Here is a 20,701-nt window from a genome sequence, read left to right as displayed (position 1 = left end):
CCAAAAATGTTTGATTTATATTCAGTTTAACAGACATGTATATAATAATGGAACTAAGATACTATTTTTATAAATATGTTATTCATTCTTATAACAATGTTAACACCCCTTCAAAAACTGACTCTTTTAATTTTGGAAGGGGCTGAAATCTACTAGTTACTTAATTTTGAAATTATTAAATGTTACATATAGTGAAACTAATACTATTCTATATGGATTAGCAGTACTTTGACACATTTTAAAATACTTGACATATGTGTTCCTATAAATTATTATTTTATAAAACACACTATAAAGGGGAACTGAAAGAAACAGAAAACTCACTGATGCAACAGGGATGGTTAGGGTCTTCAGGGGTAAAAGATACTAGACCTGTAAGTCATGGAGAATCAAATGCCTTATAATTCGAGTAGTAAGCATCCAGAATTAAACTAGCACCAGAGCCAACAGGTAAAATGAAACCTATGCCATATACTCTTTTCAATGTATGGGAAAACTTCTGAGAAAAAAAAACAAATTTTGAGCAATAAAAGCATATGAGAATATTTGCTCAGAGTTACTAGTTTTGTGAAATACTATTTACTCTTCTGTGGCATCAAAATGTGGCAGCATTTGACTATAGCAACTTAAAGGTGTGCTACCCTAATCCCCATATTCCATACCTATGAGAAATAGGATATATTTAATGAAAATCCATTTGGGGAATTTGGAAAAGTTTAGGAGAAGGCTTATTTTAAAATTTTATGTCCCAATAGACCACAGAAATTAATCTTCTCTTTGCATTTTAGAGACTTTAATTTGAGGGCTATTCTATTTTGTAATAGGGAAAGCACCTACTCTTCTGAATGATAAACTCAAAGTTATGGCTTGACCTGCCAACAGACAGAAGTGCAGAGACACTTACACTTAAGTTACCATTTTCCTAAAATATAGAATAAGTGGGAATGTGAGAAATTGGCAGAAATTCAAAATCTGCAATTCACAAAATAGAATGATCGAGAATGAGACGAAGTGTGGGGGTGAGAGCTTGTTTCAAAACTACTCCTGAGTAAATTAGATAGTCAATGGGAATTTGGTGCATGGCTCAGGAAACTCAAACAGGGACTCTGTACCAACCTAGAGGAATGGGATGGGGAGGGAGATAGGAAGGAGCTTCAAAAGGGAGGGGATATATATATACCTATGGCTGATTCATGTTGAGGTTGACAGAAAACAGCAAAATGCTGCAAAGCAATTATTTTTCAATTAAAAATAATTAAAAAAAAACTACTCCTGATTGAATTGATCAAAGCCACTTGTCTAGTATATTCATCCTGTAAATACACTAGACAACTGACTGCTGTAAAAGAAATGGTTCTTTCCTTAATTTTAATCTATTATACTTCACAATAGACCCTACCACATAATTTAATATATCCATGTTAATACGGTAATTATATAATCCCAATGGTTTTTTGCTGGGAGTATACATGCCAGAATGAGAGAATATCAAGCTACTAAGTAGCTTGACCTTTTGGTCTTGTCTGGCTTTGTGGCTGAAAGCATATGTGGCTCTAGCTGCATTTCATGCAGAATAATGACAGAATAATCACTGGGGCATGAAACCACAACCTGGAGGGAGTTAATCATGACCATTAATCTCTGCTGCATTCCTCGAGTCTTTGAGGCTAGGAGCAGTGACAGAAAGAGATTTCATTTTGTTTACTGAATATAAATGAATCCCAAATCAGCTTCTTGGTAGAAATGAAGAAGAAAACAATATTACAGGTTAACTAATTTGAAATTGCATATTGTGTGAAATTGCATATTGAGACTCACTTCTATTGGGCTATATTTGATCTTTTTACTGCAGTCGTCCCATCTGACAGCTCAGAGGATATGTATCTACATTGCTAAGTTCTTATCATCAAAGTTCTCAGGCACAGATATCTGAGAGTAGTTTATGGAAAGTAAATTTCCCTGATATCCTCACTTGAAATAAATTATAGTCATGAAACTAAGAAAAAAAAATTAGTTTTTACTTTTTACATTGCCTTTCTAATATAATCTTAACCATGAGATTACTGCATATACTTATACAGAATTAATGTTAGCTTGCTGCTTCTAAAATTCCATTGATAATATCTCTTGCAAACAATCCAGAGGAGCTCTGCAGACTGAAAACAGGAATCATAAGACCTTATAACAATGTGTTTTTTAATAATAAAACAATGGGGAAATTTTTCTGATATTTGAAATCAATGGGAAGTTGGTGGATAGGGCTGTTCAGTATTTGGGAAAGAGCCAGAAGTACATTAAAAAGAAAAATTTAGCAAATATTTTGACCATGTTGGTGTCTAAATTAAAGTTTTGTGTTAGGTACAATAGCTTTATAAAAACCATGTAATATGCATTACTCACTGCCACCATCATTCACACACACACACACACACACACACACACACACACACACACACACACACACACACACACACACACACACACACACACACACACACACACACACACACACACCCTCAGAGGGAAATAATGAACACAGTAAAGAAGAAATTTGTTGTAGAAAGAAGAATTGGAAACTGCTTAAAAATTTCCTGATTGGAGACTTGACTCTGTCCCTCATAACTCACGTAAACTCAGACAAGTAACTTAACCCACTGAAGCCTCAGCTTCCTCACCTCCAATGTAAAAGAACTAAACAAGCTATTTTAATGGATAAGCTGTCAAAATGTTTATTCATTTAATAAAATTAACTGCCTAAATATTTAATGCCTGAATTTTAATTTCTGAATTAGCTATATTAACAATTATTTACATCCTCACATAGTATGAGCAAATCCATCTGATTTCACTAAAGCTTTAGTATTGTCCCACATTGTTTTGAATATATCAGGTGATAGACATATCACAGATGCTATCAATACTTCAATCGTAACCTGAGAAAGTATGTAGACATGTGTCTTCTCAAAGTACACACATTTAATGCTCTTTGTACCTACTGCTTTTCCTAACTTGCAATTAAGTCTATGAAACATACTCATCAAATTCCAGGTAACACTAAATTACAAGAAAAAGTCAACTTAAAAAAAAAAAGGCTCTGATCGTGTGGCAAGCCTTCAAGATAGCAGAAGAAAGACAAGAAGCCTAAGAAGTCAACCTGGAATTTTAATTTGGAGCTTACTCATTCAGTAGAAGGTGGAATTTTTGATTCTGGAAATGTTGAAGTTTCTGCGGGAGAAGATTAAAGTTTGGAAAGACTGGAAATCTTGGGAATGTCATTCACATTGAACACTTCAAGAATAAAATCACAGTAGTTTCTGAGAAACAGTTATCTAAAAGCTATTTGAAATACTTTACCAATACAAGAACAATTAAAAAGAACAATCTTTGTGATTGGCTTCATGTGGTTGCATCTGACAATAAGACTTATGAGCTTCGTTAATTCCAGATTAGTCAAGATGAAGATGAATCTGAGTCTGAGGACTAGATGATGCCATCCTTTACAGAGTTCTGCTTGCTAATAAAACAAATTAGGCATACTAAAGAAAGAAACATCTTGAAATGGACCTTCAGCTTATCAGCGAATAAAAAACATTACTCTGTATGTTAAACATTCATCTCTTTTATTTAAGTGTATGCTGTTTATACAGTACTGGCCTTCCTTTAATACTTTCTTATATTTTTATTGGAGTATAGTTGATTTACAATGTTGTGTTAGTTTCAGGTGTATAGCAGAGTGAATGAGTTATACATATATCCACTTGTTCTTCTGTCATATAGACCATTACACAGTGTTGAGTAGAGTTCCCTGTGCTATACAGTAGGTTTCAGCTACACATTTTATGTATGCTAAATTGCTTCAGTTCTGTCCAACTCTTTGCAAACCCATGGACTGTAGCTTGCCAGGCTCCTTTGTCCATGGGATTCTTCAGGCAGGAATACTGGGGTGGGTTGCCACTTCCTCCTCTGTTTTTGTATAGTAGCGTGTATACTCCAGTGTCCATCTCCCAATGTACCCCTCTCCCCTGTATCCCCTGGTAATCATAAGTTTTCTACATCCATTTTCTGTTTTGTAAATAAGCTTTTGCCCCTCCCCCCCGACCTTTAAATATTTTGTATAAGCAATATTTAAATAGTTTATAGTTAGTAGAATTTCTTTCAGGATTTCTGTAATGTACTAATTTTACAGATGTCCTCAAGTTAAAAGTATATAGTGAAAAAAGCACAATTTGGGGTGTAACTATACAATAAAATATTAAGATTTGAGAAAAAGGAAAAACATGCAGAATAAGCTTGAAAATGTCAGAATCATAATCACATGTCAGTATAAATTAAGGGTCAATGTAGTAATCATAATAACCCCCCTCCTCCTCATCATAGCTGGTCATTACTGAATCCTTTGCACCAGGCTTAGTTTGATGAGGTATGTGTGAGCTGTACTAAGCTGCTTCAGGCGTGTGTGACTCTTTGGACACCGTGGACTGTAGCCCGCCACACTCCTCTGTCCATGGAATTCTTCAGGCAAGAATACTGGAGTGGGTTGCCACGCCCTCCTCCAGGGGACCCTCCCAACCCAGGGATCGAACCCAAGCCTTTTATGTCTCCAGCATCGGCAGGTGGTTTTTTTTTTATCACTAGTGCCACCTGGGAAGCCCTTTTAAGAGACATAAATCATACATGATAGCATGAAGTTTTACATTAGTCCAACAACTTTTAATATGTTTATCCCAATAAAATAACTACATTTTGAAACAATAATCTATCTTCATTAGTTAAATGTTTGGGATTGGGGAAACATTGATTATCACATTTTATAAAAAAGTAAGACTCTTAGGCTCATAAGAGAGAAAATCAGATAAAACTACTAAGGAAAAAGACTTAAGCCATGTACAAAAATTTTGAGCAACTGCAAAAAAGAGGAAAAAAATATCTGTCAGGGTGTTATGGTTATGTGCAACCTGAGATCTGGAAAAAGTGAAAAAGTATTAGCCTCTCAGTCATGTCCAACTCTTTGCACCCCATAGACTCTAGCCTTCCAGGTTCCTATGTCCATGGGATTTCCCAGTCAAGAAGACTGGAGTGGGTTGCCATTCCCTTTTCCAGGGGATCTTCCTGTCCCAGGGGTTGAACCCGAGTTCTCTTGCACTGCAGGCAGACATACCTGGGAGCACACTTAAATGCAGCCCAGCCTCAGTTGTCAACAATGAACATTTAAAATCACCAGTAAGAATCAACTCCAGAGGCGCTTCTAGTAGGAACCAAACCATCAAATCATTCAGGAAAACTTCAGAGGCATATTCAGTCTGAGGGATAAGCTCTATATGAGAGCTGATGACCTTGATCAAATACATACCAATAAAAGTGACTGACAATGGAAAACATGGCCTTTGCCTGTCTGAGTATATAGCTCATCAGAGGCTCATTATACAAGCTTCTAGTCATGAGCGTCATGAGTGGTGATAGGGTGAGTTCTCTTCTCACATTCATGATTTCAACTCCCAATTCAGCTTTTAAGAGGCCTGAATCTCTCGAATCATCCCACCCTCGCCTTTGTGGGATGTTTCGAGAGAACAGCATGGAATCATGTATATTATCTATAGTGAAACAGATCACCAGCCCAGGTTGGATGCATGAGACAAGTGCTCGGGCCTGGTGCACTGGGAAGACCCAGAGGAATCGGGTGGAGAGGGAGGCGGGAGGGTGGATCGGGATGGGGAATACATGTAACTCCATGGCTGATTCATGTCAATGTATGACCGGACCCACTGCAATATTGTAAAGTAATAGGCCTCCAACTGATGGAAATAAAAGGAAAAAAAAAAAAAAGAGGCCTGAATCTGCTCCACTCTTAAACCACGAACCTGTTACTCACTACACCCTCACTGTGTTCCTCACTATGGCCTGGCTCTGTTCCTCAATACAGACTGACTCTGTCATCCCTACAGACTGACTGTGTCCCTCAATACAGCCTGATGCTATTCTCACTACAGCCTGACTCTATTCCTCTCTATAGCTTGACACTGTTCCTCACTACAGCCTGACACAATCCTAACTAGAGCTTGAATCAGTTCCTTATTCAGCGTTATTCTGTTCCTCTCAATATCCTAAGTTTCTCACCATAACCAGACACTGCTCCTTTGTGTTATCCGGCATATGATAATCTCTACTGGATTAGTGCTATCCTCTTGAAAGATGTTCAGAGCCAGAGTGAAAGTCTATTTGAGGTCAGAATAGGTAGGAAGTTTATGAATAAGATGGTAAAGATTTCAACAGTACTATATCAGAGAACCTAATAAAATTTTTGGAGCCTTTAGTTTAATTTGGGACTGCAAGAGCTATTGCACTTCCCCTTAACATGCACACACCAACATAGAAACACTTTTTCTGTGTGTTTCAAACACCGGTACATTGGTTTCACACTAAATGCTTCAGACATTAAAATATATCATTAAAATTATTAAAGATCTGCTGGTAAAACAGGTTAACAGGTGAAATGTAATGGCAGATAATGACAAGATAAATGCCAGTCTTTGAATGAAATCTATTTACAGCTTTGCCCTTTACACAATGAATTTGAGGCAACTTGCAAAAAATACAAAAAATGTTTTAGTAATTAAACATCTATATAAAATGGTAATTAAAATTAATTAGGATCAAGCAAATATGATGCATCTATACCAGTGGAGATGACTGATAGGTTTTGCTCTTTTCATCTCACTGTGGTCAAGCAAATGAAACAAAATGAACAAAAAAAAATAATAATGGTTGTAATTGGGCATAAGTTATAGAGTGAATCAAGACATAAAATTTTACACATTGCTTTGACATTCCAATCCTTTGATAAATATGATTTCTTCCTCTACGCTTTGAGAAAGAATGAGTGGTACCCAGTTACACTTCTACTCGAGTCAAGATCTCAGAATACTAGGATGGTATGTAGAACATTAAATACAGATTTACACTCTTTATAAAACCATAGAAAAGATTGTTGTTCAGTTGTTAAGTCGTGTCTGACTTTTCGGGATCCCATGGACTGCAGCATACCAGGTTCCCTTATCCTTCACTATCTCCTGGAATTTGCTCAAACTCACATTCAATGAGTTGGCAAGGCTATCTAACCACCTCATCCTCCGCCATCCCCTTCTCCCTTTGTCTTCAGTCCTTCCCAGAATCAGGGTCTTTTCCAATGACTTAGCTGTTTACATCAGGTGGTCAAAGTACTGGAGCTTCAGCTTCAGCATCAGTCCCTGCAATGAATATCCAGGGTTGATTTCCTTTAGGATTGACTGGTTTTTAAAGTATAAATAGTGTTTTGCTTGTATGGATTGCCATTTTCTTTTATTCTTAAATTTGGGGGCATCATATACTTGTTTGAGCCTCCACTAAAAACAAATAATCCTATCTTCTACAGACTACAATATTTTGGATTATATTTGTATAATACATATGCCTTGGAAGTGAAAGATAAAATACATTTTGAATACATTTGACTTTGAATATTTAATATACATTTTGAGTAAATTAACAAATTTGAGTAGCCAATAACTTTGATGTTAAGAATAACTGATTTAGAGTGTTTGTTAAATAAGAAACATGTGTTTCTTGAAATGAGACAAGATATCTTAATTGAACCCAATATATTTGATTCAATTAAGTACCTCCTCTTTGGAATGAGTTTTAAGAGGAAATAAGCCAGGAGGAATACATCTTTCATCTCATGGTGACATCTTCCAAAAGATAAATAATCAGGAAACTGTTATATCTTCAAAGAGAATCATGTGAGAGGTAACTGTGGAATGATTAAGTAGAGAGTTAACATGTTAGTTTCAAGGTTTCAGAGTTAAAGATTTCAAAGGTTTAACATTTACTAGTCTTGTATTCCTTATCAGGTATGGAATATCTCAAAACCCAGTTTTCATAGTACCTGCTGCTGCTAAGTCACTTCAGTCATGTCCGACTCTGTGAGACCCCATAGACAGCAGCCCACCAGGCTCCCCCGTCCCTGGGATTCTCCAGGCAAGAACGTTGGAGTAGGTTGCCATTTCCTTCTCCAATGCAAGAAAGTGAAAAGTGAAAGCGAAGTTGCTCAAGTGTGTCCAACGTTCACGACCCCATGGACTGTAGCCTACCAGGCTCCTCCGTCCATGGGATTTTCCAGGCAGGAGTACTGGAGTGGGTTGCCATTTCCTTCTCCATTCATAGTACCTACTATACTGTTTTTGTAATGAATTTAGCATTTATGCTAGTTAAAGTAAGGGTCAATAACGTCACTTATTGTTATTATCATTAGTAGCAGTAGTAATAATGTGCATACATGCTCAGTCATGCCCGACTCTTTGTGATCCCATGGATTGTAGCCCGCCAGGCTCCTCTGTCCATGGGATTTCTCAGGCAGGAATATTGAAGTGGGTTGCCATTTCCTCCCTCAAGGAATCTTCCCAACCCAGGGACCGAATCCACAGCTCCTGTGTCTCCTGACTTGGCAGACGGATTCTTTACCACTGTGCCACCTGGAAAGCCCCAGTGGTAGTAGTAGGAGCAATAAATAGTAAATGCTAAATAAACATCAATTATTATTGTTATCATTATCTGGGATGGGAAGAAAATGGGGCAAGCAATTATAAAGGATTCACATGATGGTCTTGTGGTGAGAATTTTTTATCACTGTTGTAGTCTATATACTATATGTCATATAAAATTATAGGTGCCTTTTTATGTAAATATTTAATCCAGCTGGATTTAAGCCTTGTATATGGTATAAAGTAAGGATTCAACTTTTTTATTCCCCAAAGGAGACTGTTTCCTATACCTTCTACTAAATGGTTCAAGTTTTCCTCATTGGTTTATGATGCCACCAATATTATATCACAATTTTATATTTACATGGTTCTAGTTCAGAACTCTTCAGTTTGTTCCATTAGGTTTATTTACACATTCTTACGCCAATTCCTTGGACTGCAAGGAGATCAAACCAGTCAATCCTAAAGGAAATCAGTCCTGAATATTTATTGGAAGGACTGATACTGAAGCTGAAACTCCACTATTTTGGCCAGCTGATTCGAAGAATGGACTCATTGGAAAAGACCCTGATGCTGGAAAAGATGGAAGGTGGGAGGAGAAGGGGACAAGAGATGGTGAGATGGTTGGATGGCATTACCGACGTGATAGACATGAATTTGAGGAGGCTCCGGGAGTTGGTGATGGACAGGGAAGCCTGGCATGCTGCAGTCCATGGGGTCGCAAACAGTCAGACATGACTGAGTGACTGAACTGAACTGATGCCGATTCCACAACCATCTTCATAGTGTAAACCTGTAGTCTATCTTAATGTCAGTTAATAAAATATACATTCTACAGTCTACTTTAAATGAACTTCTTTGTTTCAATATCATACTTGTCACAACCCCTCATTTGGTGAAAAAAAAGGTATTTAGTGAAAGAAAGATAATTTAACTTTTTTTTTGGCTTTTCAAGAGCTCATTCATATAATGTAGGTTACTCTTTTGATAATGTAAGCAGTTGTATAAAATTATTGTGTATAGCACAAGTTGTTATAGAAATTAAACAATCTATATATCTTGTTAGATATTATGTAAACATACATTAAGACAATTACATTGCATTTACTAGTTCTTATAGTCGAGTAGTAGATAAAACAACTGATTGAAATTTTTATTCTGTATTTTGGTTACGGTTAAAAATTTAATTTTATATATTTGGAATTTTTCTCATAACTCTAACAGTGTTTTCAGGGGGAACTACTCTTGGAATGTGAAAGCTAGTTTTATTTACTTATTTTTTTCTGTAAATATTCTAGGAACCCAGAACATGCCTTTCTTTTCATTCAAATGTCTATGTTTTTTTTCAGTAAGTATGCATTAATACTTCACTCTCAAAGATCAAGATCAAACCTGTGCAAGGCTTTTCAGTTCACAGGTGATTAGGTTTATTGCTGAATCTATTTCCTTCTCTGTCTTGCCAGATTTGATTGTGGCCAAACATATTACAAACTGAGAGATGCTAATTCAAAGAGACATTTACAAATTGGAGAAGTAATCACAAGCACACAGCACAGTTGGGAAAGACTGCATGTGGGTAGGTTTCAAAAAGGAAGCCAGAGATCACAGGCAGAATATGCTGAGTAAAAAGAAAAGAAAAAGTATTATAGTAAACAGAATAGAGATTTGGTAACTGTCTTTTCAACCAAGCATACCGAAAAGACAATTTGTTTTAAACTCTCTTTCTTCCTGAAAGTAGAATGCTCACTTGGCCAGCAATGAGAACTTGAAATCGATAAACCACTGGAAGAAAAGTATTAATCCTTGGTAACTAGGTTCTCTGACATTATCCCCCTGTATTGGTGGCAGGGCTTCTGGTATTCCCATAAATGCCTTCCATCAAAAGGCAGAGATGAGAAAACAAAGGAAAATACAAAACCAAATAATTCTGTACAAGGGGAGGAAAAGTTCACCCTACTTCAGTATCCATGAATTTATACTTTTTGACCTGATTACTAACAGAAATCAGGATTTCAAATGATTGGTACAGAGATAATAATGATGCATAAATGTCTGAGTCACATAGACTAGCTGCTGCTGCTGCTAAGTCGCTTCAGTCATGTCCGACTCTGTGCAACCCCATAGATGGCAGCCCACCAGGCTCCCCCATCCCTGGGATTCTCCAGGCAAGAACACTGGAGTGGGTTGCCATTTCCTCCTCCAATGCATGAAAGTGAAAAGTGAAAATGAAGTCGCTCAGTCGTGTCCGACTCTTCGCGACCCCATGGATTGCAGCCTACCAGGCTCCTCCGTCCATGGGATTTTCCAGGCAAGAGTACCGGAGTGGGGTGCCATTGCCTTCTCCGCACATAGACCAGAATCTTAAATAAAAATTCCAAGGGAGTCAAAGAATCAACCTATGCAGAAAAGACCTCACTATCAACTATGAAACTGGTATAAAACTTGGTAGCATTATTTATCTAACATTGAAACATTCTAGTTAGCATGGCTGGCTTGAAACATGAAAAGAGACTATGAGCAATTTTTCCAGGTAAAACAAGATGGAGTCTGCTACAAAGTGAAAGGTCTCTAAACTTATTCTTATGTCAATAGGAAGATTAAATCAGTTCAATTCAGCTCAGTTCAGTAGCTCAGTTGTGACCTACTCTCTGCAACCCCATGGACCACAGCAGGCCAGGCCTCCTTGCCTATCACCAACTCCCAGAGTTATGCAAACTCATACCCATTGCATTGGTGATGCCATCCAACCATCTCATCCTCTGTCATCCCCTTATCCTCCCGCCTTCAATCTTTCCCAGCATCAGGGTCATTTTAAATAAGTCAGTTCTTCGCATCAGGTGGCCCAAAGTATTGGAGTTTCAGCTTCAACATCAGTCCTTCCCATGAACATTCAGGACTGATCTCCTTTAGGATGGACTGGTTGGATCTCCTTGCAGTCCAAGGGACTCTCAAGAGTCTTCTCCAACACCACAGTTCAAAAGCATCAGTTCTTCTGTGCTCAGCTTTCTTTATAGTCCAACTCTCACATCCATACATGACCACTGGAAAAACCATAGCCTTGAGTAGATGGACCTTTGTTGGCAAAGTAATATCCCTGCTTTTTAATATGCTATTTAGGTTGATCATAACTTTCCTTCCAAGGACCAAGCATCTTTTAATTTCACAACCTCAGTCACCATCTGCAGTGCTTTTGGAGCGTCCCAAAATAAAGTCAGCCACTGTTTCCACCGTTTCCCCATCTATTTGCCATGAGGTGATGGGACCAGATGCCATCATCTTAGTTTTCTGAATGTTGAGCTTTTCAGTAAAATTTTAGTGTGTGATCTCACATTTACTCTGTCAGCTGGTATTTACTTTCCTTTCTAGGACCCTGCTTTTATTAATGCTGATGTCCAAATCCTTCAGTATTAAGAAATCTATAATAGAAAACTGTGAAAGAAAACTAATTTTGAATATGGACATAAAAGAATATGTAAGAAAAAGAAAGAAGAATGTTATGTATATTGGAATATACTGATACTATAAAACATACTAAACTGTATACTAATTTAAAAATGGGAAATACCAATTTAATTCATACTTCATGATTGAAGGACAAAAAGTATATATGTTTACAAATATATAAGGAACATCAATTTTTATTTTTAATTAGGTCATCAACTAGCTATCTACAACTTTGCATTACCTTTGCTGCTGTTGTTCAGTCACTAAATCTAGTCCGACTTTGTGACCCCATGGACTGTCAGGCTTCTTTTCCTTCTCTATCGCCTGGAGTTTCTCAATATAGCTAACTTTCAAAATATCTATATTTTTGAAGATCTTTTATTTAACAATAAATATCTTCTTTTTTTCCCATTTATTTTTATTAGTTGGAGGCTAATTACTTTACAATATTATAGGGGTTTTTGCCATACATTGACATGAATCAGCCATGGATTTACATGTATTCCCCATCCCGATCCCCCCTCCCAACTCCCTCTCCACCCGATCCCTAATAATTTCTTTTAAAGACAGATTACATTGGGCATATCATAAAAATGACATATGAGTAGTCATTATTTCCCTTTCCAAAGTAATTTTATATAATGAAGATAAGCCTATCAATTATAAGGCTAGTATTTTTTTGTGTGTGTGTGTGTACGCGCACGATTTTATATGTGTGTGCATTTATTAAATACATTTAGGATACATTTTAAGGAAAAAATTCCATATGGATTGACAAATATTATAGACAGAAAATATATATATATATATATATATATACATGTATACCTAAATATGTTGTTTAATTGTTTTAAAGGCATAATATAGAATCAAATTCTATGACAGTAGGGTAGTTATTGGTTTATCAGTTTCTCAAGACAGTGCCTGTCTCATAGTTAGAAATTTTTCTTTTCAAATATACCAAGAAAAGCATAACTAAAAATTACTCAGTGAGGACAGAATCAAAGGAGGGAAAAACAAGTGAGTATCTCTGATCATGACTAGAGAACTCTGAATTGGCTTCAAAGAGTCAGTTTTCTACACAACTACTCCTAAAATTAATTTGCTTGCTGAAATTGTGATAAAGTCATTGGCTTATCCAGTCTTCAGACTAGTTTTGACAGCATTGTGTCTAGGCCTGGGCAAGACAGGCACCAGTAAGCCTATTTTGGTGATGAAAGCTCAAGCCCTGATCTTGAGAATCTTACGTGTGCTGAGAAAAGAGACAAATGAGAAAATACAAGACATCAAATCCATGGTGGTGCAGAATAAATGCTATGACACATAGAGAAATCATTCAGCTTTGGAGAGTTTAGGAAAACTTAGTAGAAAAATAAAATTGAAACTAAGACTTATAGTCAAATGGAATGAAAAGACATCTCATACTGTATGTAATGGTGGTGATATTTTGAGAAAGAGGGAAATTCATTGGGCAGAATAAACAATTTGTACAAAATACGTATAGTGATTCTCAAATATTGACTCATAGACTGCTCTAAGTCCACATTGAATTTTGTGACAATTCACGATGAAATAGAACAAATAAGGGAAAGAAAACACTTCATAAATTTAAATATATCTAGATTTTTTTTAATGTTTGAATTTACATAATAGTATTAAAGTGTCCTTTATTATATGAAATAATTGTGACATATATATGTATATATAAATATGTGCATATATATATATATATATATACTACGTGTGTTTATGAAATATATATTTTGATATATATATATGTACATATAGGATGTGTAAATACATATATATTTAGCCTCCTTGCTCAGTAAATGCACAATTTGTAAGACTGGGTACCCATATGTCCTTTTGTTTTTATTTTCTTTCCATGAAATGACTCCAGGCATCCACCAGCTGTTGCTTTAGGTGAATTGCACAGACATCAGTATATATAGAATATTCAGAGACACACTTGAGAAAGCTTTGAACCTATCCAAAGTAGGTTACAGAGGTAACCATGGGTGAAATAATAGAGAATCTTATATTTAAAATTGTTTGCACTTTTTCTTGATTCTATGGGAAAACATTACAGAATTTTAAATAAGAAGGTGAGAAGATTAAATGTGTTCTTTTGAAGTATTATCTTAGCTGCAACATAAAGAAGAAAGAGTTGTGGGTCAAGACTGAATGAGACATGAGACATAGTAAAATGGCCTGTTACAGTAATTTAAGAGACAGTTGACATTGTTTTAATCTAAGAGAGTGTCAATGAAGACAGGGAGCTAATAGGATCTGTGAGTACATAAAAATGCATAGAAGAGTCTGCTACGTATTCTTATATATTTATTTATATTTATTATACTCCAGCATATTTATTACAAGTGTTGAATTCTTATTCAAAGGACAATAGCAATCCATTTTTTTCAATATATATACTGGAGGAGAAGATAAAGTATCAATGACATCTTTTAGTGAATCCTCAAAGTAAAATTTTTCTCATGATTCCAAAATCTTTAAAATGACATTTTTCTCCATTTAAAGTGCCCTTTGCAGACTGTCAACTAATCCAAATACTTAAAAACAGTGATTCTCTCGTACAAAATGATTTGTTTAATTTTGAGACTTATTACACTCATCATGTTTACAGATGAAACACCATGTAGAAAGTTCATGTAGGAAGACATGACTAATTTACTTTGCAAGATAACTGTAAACAATTACTACAACACTAATAAAACCAGCACTGGGCATACTGGAGAAACTTCTAACACAGGCTCATGTTCTACAGAAAACATCAGCCTAAAGAACTATCATCCTACCGTGTATGCAAAGTGATTTAAAGTCACACAGTTACGACTTTAAAACTTCTCGGTAGCTTGTACTGCAATCACCAATTCTGTAATACACATAGCTGGAGATTAAAATAACAAATAAAAGCTAATATTTTTATACTAAGAGTGTTACCAATAGTATTGTCTCTCTAGATCTGAATTTTAATTTTGATTTAATCAATACCACTAACTAATAGTAACTATATCCATCAAAGAAATATCTTTGAAGTACTTGCATTCCAAACACTGTGTTAGAGGTTGAATGAATGGGTTGGGAAGATCCCCTGGAGGAGGGAATGGCTATCCACTCCAGTATCCTTGTCTGGAGAATCCCATGGACAGAGGAACCTGGCAGGCTATAGTCCATGGGGTTGCAAAGAGTTGGACACAACTGAGCAACTAACACACACAGAGATTGAACGAAGCTTTAAAAGAAGAATCTGTCACCACAAAATGTAGAATTGAAGCACTAATAAATGCTAGAATCACTTGAGTAGTGTTTAATAAATACACTGTTTACAAAGTCATGGGCAAGGTCAATCAGAACACAACTGAGGAGAGGGATCTGTTACTAGAACCCTGTCTGAGAGTATAGGAGAGGGACAGTATTCTGAACAGGAAGCCGCCTTCAGAGGGGCAGGGCCCTTTGTCAACAGACACTTCCAGCCTAACATGAACCTTACAAAAAAGAACAAGAAAAAACATAGGCATTGAATTCCCCTGTATCCCCCTCTCTACTCTTGTACTGAAGTTTCATACTGGCTGAACCCAAATGAAGAGCAGGAGACAAGGGGGCCTGTTGATGATATTCATCTGCATCAGCATTCCATAGAAGAGAGCAAGGTAGAGAAAAATCTCAGGGAGCAAATGGACAATACCCAGAAGTTACAGAATCTAGTAGGCAAGCGATCACAGTTCTTGGAGGTGCCGGCTCTAATAGCAGTGAATAATACCACTTATACTTAATTCTGTTCTAGTGAAAGCAACTCACAGCAAAACATGCCTATCATGAAATATTAAGGATGAGATGAAAAAAAAAAAAGAAAAAAAAGAAAAAAGGATGAGATGGAATTAGCCAAAGAGAGCAGTCTAATACCCTAGACTCATATTTCTCATACTTTTGTATAATCATTCACAGACCCATTTAAAGAGGAAAAGAAACATGCAAAAACCCACAGGTCCTAGAATTTGCTTAAATTATTTATTTAAATATAATGATATGTTCAACTATAAAGCTAAATATAAACATATGTGTTTATTGTATATACTGCAGTGTAAAGTTGCAACAGAATAAGTTACTTAATAACAATATAAAACAAAATTCAAATTAATATTGACATAATTGAAAAATAGAGTTTTGTGAAAACCAAATTGCTTTTTGTAGAATGTAAAGTAAATATAAATATCAGAGATTTTTGCAGAGAGCATATATGTACAACCAAAATTGAGTACTAGCTCAATTTTCTTGCCTCTTGAAACATTCAAGACACGGGGGAGTCCTCATTCACAGTTTTTTGTTTTATGTATGATTTTTACCCTCACCTTACAAGAATGCCTCTTTTACATATCAAGGTGACCTTTCTTCTACTTTATCCATATCCATGAAAATCAGAGTACCATATCCTATGGCTACTGTGGAGAATACAAGCAAGTATAAACACTGTCTTAGTTAGGGCCATCATAAGGAAATATCATAGAATAAATGGATTGAAAATAGCAGAAATGTATTTCTCACAGTTCTGGAGGCTGGAAGTCTGAGTTCGGGGTAAAAGCAAGCTTGAGTTTCTGGAGAGCCTTCTGCTGAATTGCAAAAGTTAACTTCTCTTTGCATTCCCCCAATCCCCTTTGGAAGAAAGAGAACCAACTAGCTATCTGACCTCTTATAAGGCTACCTGATATGAAGAGCTAACTCACTGGAAAAGACCCTGATGCTGGTAAAGATTTAGGGCAGGAGAAGAAGGGGGTGACAGAGGATAAAATGTTTGAATGGCATCATTGACTCAATGTATATGAGTTTGAGCCAACTCTGGGAGGTAGTGAAGGACACGGAAGCGTGGCACGTTGCAGTCTGTGGGGTCACAAAGAGTTGGACATGACTGAGTGACTGATCCACAACAACAATCTCATTCCTGAGAGTTTATCTTCATGACCCAATTATCTTCAAATGCCCCACCTCCTAATACCATCACATTGGGAGTAAATTGGGCTTCCTAGGTGGTGCCAGCGATAAAGAATCCACCTGCAATGCAGGAGACGCAGGTTCGATCCCTGGGTCAGAAGATCCCCTGCAGTAGTAAATGGCAACCCACTCCAGTATTCTTACCTGGGAAATGCTATGGTCAGAGGAGCCTGGTAGGCTACAGTCCACGGGGTCACAAAGAGAGATTAGATTTTAACATAGGAATTTTGCAAGGACTCATTCAGTCCATAACAAGCAATTTACATGTTAGTTCTGGCACTTAGATTGTCTTCCAAATGTTTCAGAACATACTCATATCAATCTTCTTTAAGCCATCATAAACAGAAAAACAAAAGTATATATCTGTTCACAAGTATATCTCTGTCCTCATATTAAGGAACTGTGCTACAGTTACTTACTGTAACTGTACAGTAAGTACAGTTGATTGATCTTACTACAATCATGCAAATATTTTGTGGATTTCAGAAATTTGCCTTATGCTACACCGGTGTTTCTAAAGCTTAAAGTGAAACAAAATTCCTTGGAGAGCTTTCTAAAAACATAATATCGCAATCCAACTTTAAATACTGGTTGACTGGGGTTATACATTTTAATAGGCATCCCAAATGATTTTGATATAGACGATTCACTGCTGAGATTTTAGATAACACTGATTTAGATTCAAATTCTCATTTAAAATACCAGGAAAGCAATAACTAAGAGAATTTTATTAGGATTTATTTATGGTCATGAATTTGTAGACCTGATTAACACAAAGTCTTAGTGTAATATTTCTTTAAAATACAAGTCTTTATTAGACAATAACAGGTTGCATGCACACCAGCTGGAAAAACTTTTAAGATGCCTCCTGCTTCCCACTGGGACTTTGAATTTGTCCTTTCTGACCAGCAGTTTCTTCCTCTTCCTGCCAATTTTCTATTCTTCGACTTTTATTAATCCTTTAGTTTTATCTCAGAAATATCACTCACAGGGAAGCTTCTCATTAGACAAACTCCTCTGAAAAATGTTCTTTTAGCAACATGGACATTCCCTTGTAAGTACTCATTCATATCTATATAGTAATACTTCATGGTGACCTCCAAATGTCCTAGTTCTCTTCCCAGAGACCCAGTAGGAGTCTCCCTGTCATGTTGAAGTTGTTTGGATGTGTGACATGGTTAATCAGTGAAAGGTGAGCAAAAGTGACAGGTATCACTATTAGGTAGAAGCTTTAGGAACCCATATGCAATGCTCTCTGCTCCCTCCTTCCCAACATGCTCAGATGGTACCTGCTACTTCAGTGTAAATTCCAGAGTCAGAATACGATGTGCAGCAGCCCTTGCTGACAAATTACAGTGTGTGGCATGAGTGAGAAATACTTGTCACCTTAATCCCCTTATATGTAGAGTAGTTTATCAGAGGAAAAAAAATGACTTGACATGTCACAGGTGTCATTTTATATTTATATGGCTGATTATCTACCTACCCCATCTAAATATGATCCCAGGGAGGCATAGGATTTTTGTTTGTTTTTGCCAACATGTGCTTTACTTTGCATTTCCAACAAACAAGGGAATTCTCCTTGATAATCAGGGATAGTTTTAATTTTCAAGGCACATGACTTTTTAGATTTTTTTTTTTAATATCTGAGTATAGCTGAGTAACAATGTTGCATTAGTTTCAGACATTCGGCAAAGGGATTCAGTTATACATGTACATATATCTATTTTTTCAAGTTATTTTTCCATTTAGGTGATTAACAAATATTGAACAGAGTTTACTGTATTACACAATAAGTTTTTGTTGGTTATTTAAAATATATTTTAAATATAGCAGTATGTACATGCATATGGTATTTTTGATACCTAGCAAATACCTAGTAGATAGCAGGCACTTGATAGAATAAAGGTCCCCCGGGGGAGGAGCCAAGATGGCGGAGGAGTAGGACGGGGAGACCACTTTCTCTCCTACAAATTCATCAAAAGAATAACTGAACGCAGAGCAAACTTCGCAAAACAACTTCGGATCGCTAGCTGAGGTCATCAGGCGCCCAGAAAAGCAGCCCATTGTCTTCGAAAGGAGGGCTGTATAGTTGGAGAAGTCCTGAGACTACAGGAAGAATAAAACTGAAATCCGGAGGCAGGAGACTTAAGCCCAAAACCTGAGAACACCAGAAAACTCCTGACTACATGGAACTTTAAGTAATAAGTGACCGTCCAAAAGCCTCCATACCTACACTGAAACCAACCACCACCCAAGAGCCAATAAGTTTTAGAGCAAGACATACCACGCAAATTCTCCAGCAACGCAGGAACATAGCCGTGAACGTCAACATACAGGCTGCCCAAGGACACACCTAACACATAGACCCATCTCAAAACTCATTACTGGGCACTCCATTGCTCTCCAAAGAGAAGAAATCAAGTTCCACGCACCAGAACACTGACGCAAGCTCCCCTAACCAGGAAATCTTGACAAGCCAATCGTCTAACCCCACCCACTGGGTTAATCCTCCACAATAAAAAGGAACCACAGACCTCCAGAATACAGAAAGCCCACTCCAGATACAGCAATCTAAACAAGATGAAAAGGCAAAGAAATACCCAACAGGTAAAGGAACATGAAAAATGCCCACCAAGTCAAACAAAAGAGGAGGAGATAGGGAATCTACCTGAAAAAGAATTTAGAATAATGATAATAAAAATGATCCAAAATCTTGAAAACAAAATGGAGTTACAGATAAATAGCCTGGAAACAAAGATTGAAAAGATTCAAGAACTGTTTAATAAAGACCTAGAAGAAATAAAAAAGAGTCAATTAAAAATGAATAATGCAATGAATGAGATCAAAAACACTTTGGAGGGAACCAAGAGTAGAATAACGGAGGCAGAAGATAGGATAAGTGAGGTAGAAGATAAAATGGTGGAAATAAATGAAGCAGAGAGGAAAAAAGAAAAAAGGATCAAAAGAAATGAGGACAACCTCAGGGAACTCTGGGACACTGTGAAACGCCCCAACATTCGAATCATAGGAGTTCCAGAAGAAGAAGACAAAAAGAAAGGCCATGAGAAAATACTCGAGGAGATAATAGCTGAAAACTTCCCTAAAATGGGGAAGGAAATAGCCACCCAAATCCAAGAAACCCAGAGAGTCCCAAACAGGATAAACCCAAGGCGAAACACCCCAAGACACATATTAATCAAATTAACAAAGATCAAACACAAAGAACAAATATTAAAAGCAGCAAGGGAAAAACAACAAATAACACACAAAGGGATCCCCATAAGGATAACAGCTGATCTATCAATAGAAACCCTCCAGGCCAGAAGGGAATGGCAGGACGTACTGAAAGTAATGAAAGAGAATAACCTACAACCTAGATTACTGTATCCAGCAAGGATCTCATTCAGATATGAAGGAGAATTCAAAAGCTTTACAGATAAGCAAAAGCTGAGAGAATTCAGCACCACCAAACCAGCTCTTCAACAAATGCTAAAGGATCTTCTCTAGACAGGAAATGCAGAAAGGTTGTATAAACGTGAACCCAAAACAACAAAGTAAATGGCAACGGGACCACACCTATCAATAATTACCCTAAATGTAAATGGGTTGAATGCCCCAACCAAAAGACAAAGATTGGCTGAATGGATACAAAAACAAGACCCCTATATATGCTGTCTACAAGAGACCCACCTCAAAGCAAGAGACACATACAGACTAAAAGTGAAGGGCTG

The 20,701-nt window shown here is 36.8% G+C and overlaps 1 protein-coding gene and 1 pseudogene across 1 annotated transcript in view; one reads left to right on the top strand and one right to left on the bottom strand.

Moving 5' to 3' along the window:
• CDH18 (cadherin 18) overlaps nt 1–20,701 on the bottom strand; it is a 1,203,920-nt gene that overhangs the window by 1,148,284 nt on the left and 34,935 nt on the right. The window lies entirely within an intron of this gene.
• LOC122683657 lies at nt 1,002–3,484 on the top strand (annotated as a pseudogene).

Source organism: Cervus elaphus, chromosome 25 (genome assembly GCF_910594005.1).
Source record: "Cervus elaphus chromosome 25, mCerEla1.1, whole genome shotgun sequence".
NCBI classification, from domain to species: domain Eukaryota; kingdom Metazoa; phylum Chordata; class Mammalia; order Artiodactyla; family Cervidae; genus Cervus; species Cervus elaphus.
This window is presented reverse-complemented; position numbering and strand designations above follow the sequence as displayed.